This window comes from Anguilla rostrata, chromosome 2 (genome assembly GCF_018555375.3).
Source record: "Anguilla rostrata isolate EN2019 chromosome 2, ASM1855537v3, whole genome shotgun sequence".
Classification (NCBI taxonomy): domain Eukaryota; kingdom Metazoa; phylum Chordata; class Actinopteri; order Anguilliformes; family Anguillidae; genus Anguilla; species Anguilla rostrata.
The window spans coordinates 12,309,600-12,317,518 of NC_057934.1; positions in this window are offsets into that span (position 1 = coordinate 12,309,600).

A 7,919-nucleotide genomic window follows, 5' to 3' on the forward strand; every position below is an offset into this window, starting at 1 on the left:
CTGCACCAATTAATAAATAGCAGACTTGTGTTCAGTTGGAGCTACAGATGGAAAAATGTTTAATTATGAACAGGCTACTTGTGTGCTTTGGAGCATTGGTTGACTACACCCCCTATTGTTTGAATAAATAATAGCATCAGCTCACCTACCTAATGATGTTCGCTAACACAAAGATGTACTGTAAGCAGATGCAGGAGCAAAGCACAGACATTCGCTGCATTTGCTCTTGCAAAGGAAGAGATGGGACAAAGTGGTATTCCTGACTATTCCAGATGTTCGACATCCCCAAATCAACGCAACTGCAAACATAGTAATACTTGTGGCTGACCTATTCATTGGAAATGTGCTTTCATTTTGTTCTCACATAAAGAAAACATCATGCATAGTGACCCAGAAAACCTGTATGCTATGTACACCGCTCTGTGCTCACCAAAACTGCAATTACAAGAAAACCTGAGGATGTATGTGGTTGAATGTCTTATCTTGTGTTTTTTTTTTTTTTTTTCAATTTTTTATTAAAGGTCACTCCTGTGCTACAGATGCACGACAGAAATGCAGAAAAAATATTGACGTCAATGCTTCCTTCCAGGTACTGTCTGAAGAGGGCTCTGGCAGTGACGCCTTTTGGTTTGATGTGTGCAGTAAGTGAGATGTCAGAACTTTCCCCATACTGAAGTTACCCACAGTGCAGGATTACCCCTAAGTAGTTATTTATACAAGTCATCTGCCGTCACTAAAAATACCCTGAAGATTGCCTTTTTTTAACTGGAACCCAGATGAGTGTTCGCTACCGTAACCATGACCGAGAAGCAGAGTCAGATGTTGCAGTGCATGCACATTAGTTGTGTATTTTTTATATCGACAGCCATAGAAAAGCCTTAGAAGCTTTTCCCTCATTACCGCTTCCCGCAATTCATCTTCCTTACAATTGCTGTCAAAACCCAAGCGAAACGTTGTGTGAACGTTGTCTAAACGCTGCCTTCCGAATCTCTTGTTTAAATCTCTTGTAAACTAGGGAAATAAATCAAGGTCAATTTAAAAATCAATTGAAAATGAATTAAGTGAATCCTGTCTAAGAGTGTAGGGGGGGTGTACGTGTGTGTGGTGTGTTGTGTTGTGGGGTGGGGGGAGGGGGGCTGCAACCTTGAACAGGCTGTGATCTTGTCCTTTCAATATCACAAGCACAGCAGCAGGAATTGTTCTGCCTCTCAGTTCAGTCTGGTTTGCAATAATGTTATAGCGTGTACTATGGATCACTAAAACGGAAATGAGCTATTTTTAACCGGAGCACATCTTGAAGTGTAAGCACTCTGCTTTGACTTTCGCCTTTGAAGACGGGAGAGGTATGCGCATTCACCTTTACCCCCCTGACTTGCTTGAAAAATACAACACAAGCTGGGGTGCAGAGAGCAAGCTGGGAGCGGTTTGTATGAATGGAATGTTAAACCAAGAGAATAATCAGCCTGCATGTTTGCAGTAGAGCCTTGGGGCTGTAGGCTGTGGAGAGCTTCCGCCGCAGTTTGAGCACCGCACCCCCCCTGCTGGCCAAACACAGTTATTGTCGTTGCACTCCAACCCTTTGGCAGTCCGCTCTGATCTCTAGCTGGCAAAGACTGCACTAATAAAGTGCAGCTTCCAAACTGGCAGAATGGGATATATTTTTAGTCTACGCTGCCAGTCATTAACCAGGAATGACTGTATCAGCATGTGACCGGGGGAAAGGACAATGGGAGAGATGAACCTGAACACAGCAGCGTTTTTTTTTTTTTTGTGTTGTTTTTTTTCATTCCACTAGCAGAGCACTGCCACTTCAACTCAAAGGCCCCTGTGTTCTGCTCCGTAGGCTTAAGTAAATTATCAGCGAATAAAAACTGTACTGTGAAATGTTCTGCACCGAGGCACACGTGTCAGAAACGACCCTTTCCTCCCCGTTCACTCCCGCCTTTTTTTTTTTTTTTTTTTGAAGTCGTGCTGTTCCCGTTTCGCGGGCGATATCGTCACGGTAACGCGGACCCTGACGGGAGCGTCTCGCCGCCTCTCTTAATCATCACAGCCTATTTTTATTCGGCTTCGGCACAGTCCATTAAATATGTTTCAAAGTGACCCCTGGCGATGTTCTCGCTTCTAATCTGTTGTGATTGTTTTGCCTCACTGCAGACTTTTCACATCCACGGAGCAGCTGAGACGTGTTGCCGGGCGGAGAATTCGGCAGTCTGAAATCTGCTGGCACATTTTTTAAAAAAGCATGAACTATTCATTTGTGCTGCCCTCTGCAATATTTTTGGCTCAGTATTTCTGTTTCTTATATGTGTGTGTGTGTGTGTGTGTGTGTGTTCTATAGTGAAAACTGCTTGGGTTTCAAAAACCAGGTTGTCCCTAGTAATTTTACAGAGAGAAATACTGACTTCAGTACATTATTTTTTATGCATTTTAAAAGATTAATAGTTACAAGTACAGGCCAAAATAAGGTATTAGGAAATGCTGCTGATTTTTCTTCTCTACTTTTCTGCATTAGCCTGTAAAGTGGTCGTTGTAATATGGCAAAGCCTGGCGCTCTTCTCTAATAAACAGACTCACTGTAATGAATGCATTCTGAAAATATTTACTGTGGAGGAAAGCAGGAAAACCACAGGCCAGGCAAGTCCCTTCCATGGGAAAGAGCAGACGTATTATGTATAAAAATAAAGAGCTTTAACGAGCTGATTAAATCCACAGAGGAAAATATGAAATGGAGGGAAACTGGGCCGTGTATTTTCCCTCTGCAAAGTTTGTCTTTGCGTTTTTCAGCGCCTTTTAACAATTCCTTTGTCATGTTAATACATTTTATGAACAAGCTTGTAAGTAAAGTGAAAATGAGTACTGTTTAACTACAAATATGCTGGGGCCTGGTCTACACCCAAGGTCGTATTGACTGTAGGGAGGGAGTGCAGGACAGAGACTGGCCAGAGGAGGCGCTCAAACTCTGGGTTGTCAGTGTCCTGATGGCACAGGCTTTTGTGACTGAGGGAGTCCCATCTTGCCCTGTCTTTCTGACATTGCTGTGGCTTGACCTCCAGCACCTCCTCCTGCTGTGGAAGGACATTGACATTGCTGACAGCCAGTTAGAGGGGCTTGGTGGGGGCGGGTATATTTGGAAGTCATGTCTGTGAAGGCGAGTTTCTTTGCATGGTGGTACTTTAGGAGTGCTGTTCGATATGACTCTTCACAGAGGGAACCCTGCAGCTAATTGTGGCAACGTAATGAACCGTTTCTCTGTGTGTTTTTTTTCAGCAGGTATGCACACCAGCTTACTGTTTCTCTGCTTGTCCTCTTCTCTCTTGAGATGCTAAGCTACTTAAGAACAGGACAAATCCCCGGCTTAAAAAGGTTTGTCTACTAACTTCCATTAAATAACTCATCTGCAGACTTCTTTAGGGGCATGAAGATGTGCCAGAATGAAGTGCGTTACACCACAAGACATCGTTCCTTCCAGCCGCGCTCGAGCACCGGTGATAAAATATTTATCCTCTCGAGGACCGCGCGCTCTCTCCTGTGCAGCTGGGCACCGCAACATGCCAGGCTCTCGACCGCAGGACCAGTTCAAAGCCGCTGGTTTTTTTGGGTTATTCCCAAGAGCCGATTTTGCAGGTTTAGGGCTTTAGAGTTCCTGGTAAAACCGCGCTTACTGCGATCGCCGCGGAGACGATCGAGCCGGTGCCGTTTTGGCCACAGGCACGACGGGGAATTCCTGAGGGACGAGGCCTCGATCCTCATGAGCTCACTGCTGCGGCGCTACTGATCTGGGCAGAAACATCAGAGCACATAAATAATGGGAGCTGGCGCTGCGGAGGCCCGGCGAGATGTTCGCGCGTTTCCGCCGCGGGAACGTGAGGGAAATGAGGATGCGCGCGGCGCGGGGGTCAAGCCGGGACACGCCGACGGGAGGGAAAGATCCCGCTAAATAAAGGCGCTGATAAGAAGCGACTCGCCGACGATAAAGCGGGCCCTGTCACACACATCAGAGGAGCAAGCCCCGCGCATGCAGAGGGAAGAACGGCCCTCGGCTTTCTCAGCAACCGCAGATTCAACCGGTGGTTCCAGAGACAAGGATTTATGTCCGCCACCGGTTCTGAAAATATCACTGCGCCGCAATGGGTTTTGACCTTTTTTTTTTTTTTTTTTGGTCTTTCACGGGCAGCGTGTAAGACGATAGGCCGAAATTACCGCCGGCCCAAATTGCACTGCCTTTATTGGGGCGGCCTCTGAGAGCGCGGCAGTGACATTTCCGTGCCGCTCATCGGAGGACTGAGATCAGGAGGGACCCATCTGCTATCCTGACACAGTTAGCAGCCGAGCTGCTGGCAGCCTCCCGTGTGAGAAGCCGATGGCGTCGATGGTGGTTATTTCTCACAATGAGCTTCTAGCTGCGTTTTATTTTTCAGTATGTGACTGTTCAACCTCTGCGTGGCCTCATTTTTCTCCAATTTTGAATCACTGATTATCCCTCTCAAAACAAAATTTTAAAATTATTATTTTTATTTTTTTTACAATAGTTACCTGTGCTGGGCGCACTGCAATAGTTGCTGACTCCTCATTGTACAGAAGTACAGTTGAAAACTCCTACCGGACTCTTCTTGTGCTCTGTTATTAAAATATAGTATCTCTCTCATTTTATACTGACAGGGTTTGTGATCTACAAACTTTTGGATCCTTTCTAAGTTGTCTATCTATCTCCTGGAAACCTGCTTCCCCTCACAGAGGAGATGAGGGGGGGGGGGGGGGGAAGTTGTCAATATTTCCTCTCCTGACCCATTTGAGGCTGCTGTGCTCATCCAGTCTGCCAAAAAAAATGGCTAGACACTGATTCTCTCTGACATCATTCGTGGCCTAAACACAGCTGGATGCCAGCTTTAACACAACTACACAAACTGATATTCCTCATCACCTCAGGCCTCAGAAACAGCCGGAAACATGGCCTCATCCAAGCAGCTAGATACTGCGCCGGACTGCGGAGAGCACGGAACACGCATTTCACCTTTCTTATACCTTTGCAGTAAAAAGAAGAAAAAAAAATCCACTCTGCTTGTCCCGGGATGAAATATGGAGGTCACAGAATATGGTTGCAATCCCAGAGCACGGTGTACTGTTTTACAATTACCTTGTTGACAGGAATGACAAGGGCAGGTTGCAGGCTGGCATCGATTTCCTCCCGGGGATAGCGGAGAGATGCGCTGCCAGCTCTGAGCTCACAGGACAGACTGCAGCACCAGAGGACGCTCACTCACGCGCGGGAGGGGAAAGAACGCAAGCCGCTCCTCTGTCACGCTAGCAAGGAACAGAGGAGCGTTTGGCAATCCACGGCGAGTGTGTGTGTGTGTGCGCATGTGCGTGTGTGTGTGTGTGTGTGTTTATGACGGTGGGATCATAAATCTTCTTCGTAACTGAGTCTAGTCAAGACTTAGGAGAATTAGATGTGGCCCCAAGTGGGCCCCGGGACTGCTGAGGAGAATTACAGGCCCTTTCTCACAGAGGTGTTTTATCAAACATGTTCATCCCCAGGTTCACCGCGGTAGCCTCTGCCCCTCTGGATCCGTGCCATCTAAGCGAGGCGTCATGTGCTGCTGGCTACTAGTGCCAAATTCCCATCCAGCAGGCCTGCGCCTTAAAGCTCAGACAGTCAGCTCTACGGGGGTAACTCCGATCCACGGGCCAATTTCTCACTATTAAGCAGAATCTGAGATGGGGTGAAACAAGGCCGTTCCTCTACGGCTGGGTGGCTTGCGAAACTCACACTGGTGAAGGAGAAGAGAAAATATATGTATTCAGTAAGCAGGCCAGAACTGATAATGTGGTGAATTTATGAAAGAAATGCACTGCAGCGCTACACAGGGCTGCATTCTGCAGAACTCTCTGGAAACGTCAACGCACGGAGGAAGCAGTGCGCATTTAAATGGCTGAAAGTGTTAACACGTCCAAATTCGCTACAATAGCACAACCACACCCACCCCCCAATGGCCAGATCCACAACAATATCACAAACCCCTTACACACACACACACACACACATATTTTATTCCAGAGGTATGGTAAAAAGCTAGAGCTGCACAGACACAGACTCCAGCACCTCTGAAACTTTCAGAGCGGGGAATGTTTGGGCTGGCTGTCCCCAGGGGAACTGGTAACTGGTGCTGCATTAATCACAGTTTGGCTCACCTGCCAGTTCGTCGTCCGACCGGGCCCAGTGGTCTGGCTGTGCCCCCAAGCGGTACGGGGCTGTGCACTGTACCCAAGGAAGCCCTGCCCTGTCTTTCATACAGTTTGAGTGACATTGCTTACCAAATTATTGTCTTATCACAAAAGATTATACGCGTTTAACAACTGCAAATCATATGAAAGTCTATAACATGCTGTAGGAGTGCATTTATATGTGATCCATTGGAATACAACAGTGATCAGATTTAGGATTATGTCTACTGTAGGTCTTACTCATACTTAAGTCCCATCTTTCTCTATAGCAGTGAATGCACTCCACAGCATGGGCCAGGCATGAAAATCTACATGAAACAAAGTTATACCTTGTAGCACTGCATGAGTTGAAAAAGAGGGTTTCATCAGTATTTCAACGACATTAATGCAATTGATTGCAACAGCTAGAGTTAACATTGGCCCAGTCAGGGTTCTATTTCGAACAATACGTTCCTTAATTGCACAAAGCTGGAAAATTCACCTTAGAAGCCCCATCAGTTCTGTGAATATTTTTGCTTCAATTTCTCTCATTAATCCCTGTAACAAATCTGCAATGTTTGTTGGTATGTGGCTGCTAAAAAAAGCTTCGCTACAACACTGTGCCTCCACAATTGTATTTCTCATCAATCCTGTGTCAATTTGCACAGATGTACAATTGTGTAGCGCACGCCCACATCAATATGTCACTTGTAATTGCTAATGCCGTCAACTTGCCAACATATTTCCTTCATCACAGCCTTGTACTGTCTTGTCAGACACAAAAAGCAGGTGTGCACATAGAGTAAACCTGTTAATTCAAACAATTCACCACAGCAGAAAATTGTAGTTGACATAGCGTGAATCCGCCTTGGTAAAGTACTTCAGATTGGACCGAATCCAGTACGAAATACTGGATTCTGTGAACCTTAATGAACCTTAATGCAACTTCAATTAACTACAAAGAAATGTTATGATGAAATAGTTACTTAATTGCGAGAGGTAAGTCATTAATATTGATATCCCAAGGTAGAACATAAAAGGATGGTGACAAAGACAAATGTTACAGGAATATTTCTCAATTTCATAGTTGACATGATAAATGAATTTACATTATGTGGTAATTAGGACTGTTTTAGCATGATTTGTGGTTTTATATGGGTATTTCTTGTATGAATCTATGACTGCTATCATGGTTATGGGCTAGAATAAGTTTACTTACACTTAATAAGTTAGTGATCTAGTGATGGGAAAATTATTAGACATCTATGACACTCTTGCTTGCATAACTCCATAACACAATGCCTTATGTTTTATTTTACTATCAGTCTCTCAAGCTAAGAGCATCTGCTAAATGAATGTAATGGTGAGGCCAAAATAACAAAAATGATTTAAATCAATATAGGTGATCCCATCTAATAGAGGTCCAAAGATCGAACCGATTCCCAGCCACTGAATCTGTATTATACGACCAAGAGAACTTTCAGGCCTGCAGAAACCACTTTGGTAAAAACTGAGTTGGCCTGAACATTCTTTCCCTCCATCCTCCAGCAGGGGGCAGGGGTTTTTTTTCCCCCACCTCTGAGCTTTCCCCGTCTGGTGTGCATTTTGTGCTCTGAGACACAGCTGCAGAAAACTGTCAGCACAAACAATCATCATGTGTCTGTATTGCTGCACTGGGAACAATGAGGAGGTAGTGAAATGCAATACTATAGCAC